Raw genomic sequence first — 877 nt, forward strand, 5'->3', positions numbered from 1 at the left:
TCTCTCTCTCTCTCTCTCTCTCTCTCTCTCTCTCTCTCTCTCTCTCTCTCTCTCTCTCTCTCCCTTCTCCCCTCTCTCTCTCTCCTTTCCTCCAATAAGTAATAGCAAGCCTTCAGAGAAAGCAAGCTGGAGCTGGGTTCTAGAAGGTATAGGATAAATTTCTAAAGATATAGTCTCTCTTCAGCAATAGACAGCTGTTGTGCATTGTGTTTATTGCTAGTGATTAAGATACTCACATCTCTGACTCAAATTATTGAAAAGCAGGATGCTAAACCAATAGTTAAGAATTGGCACTTAATGGAATGCACTCCAATGCTTTGAATTAGTCTGGAAGATGTTATCTCTTTCCAACATGAGTGGTTTTCAGGGAGGAGCTGAGTAGAGGGGCAGGATGTGGAAACTGGACAGCTTCCCAGTGTCTCCTGAGTCAGGTCTTCATTAATATGGTTTGTAATTTCATTTGAAGTATGTTCCCAGAACATCTGACACACCCATATCCAAATGTAAGTACCAAGTCGTACACATAAGCCAAGTAGAAATGATTTTTGTATTATCTGACACTTCTTAACCTCTCTAGTCTCTACCTTCCTCACCTATAAAATAAGGAGATTTGATTAGATCAACAATGGTGAACCTTTTAGACTAGTGCCCAAACTGCAACCCTCACTCCACATGTGAGCCCCCCCCCTTACCCTAGAAAGGGGAAGGAGGAAGCACTCCCTTTGGGTTGCTGGGCAGAGGGGCGGGGGAAGTGAGGAATGTCCTTAGGCACGTGTGGAGAGGGGGAAGGGAACAGTCTCTTCCAGCATGCTCTAGCACGTGTGTCATAGGTTCACCAACACCGAACTAGATGATCTCTGAGGTTTCTATTAGTTCT

Source organism: Gracilinanus agilis, chromosome 1 (assembly GCF_016433145.1).
Source record: "Gracilinanus agilis isolate LMUSP501 chromosome 1, AgileGrace, whole genome shotgun sequence".
Taxonomy (NCBI): domain Eukaryota; kingdom Metazoa; phylum Chordata; class Mammalia; order Didelphimorphia; family Didelphidae; genus Gracilinanus; species Gracilinanus agilis.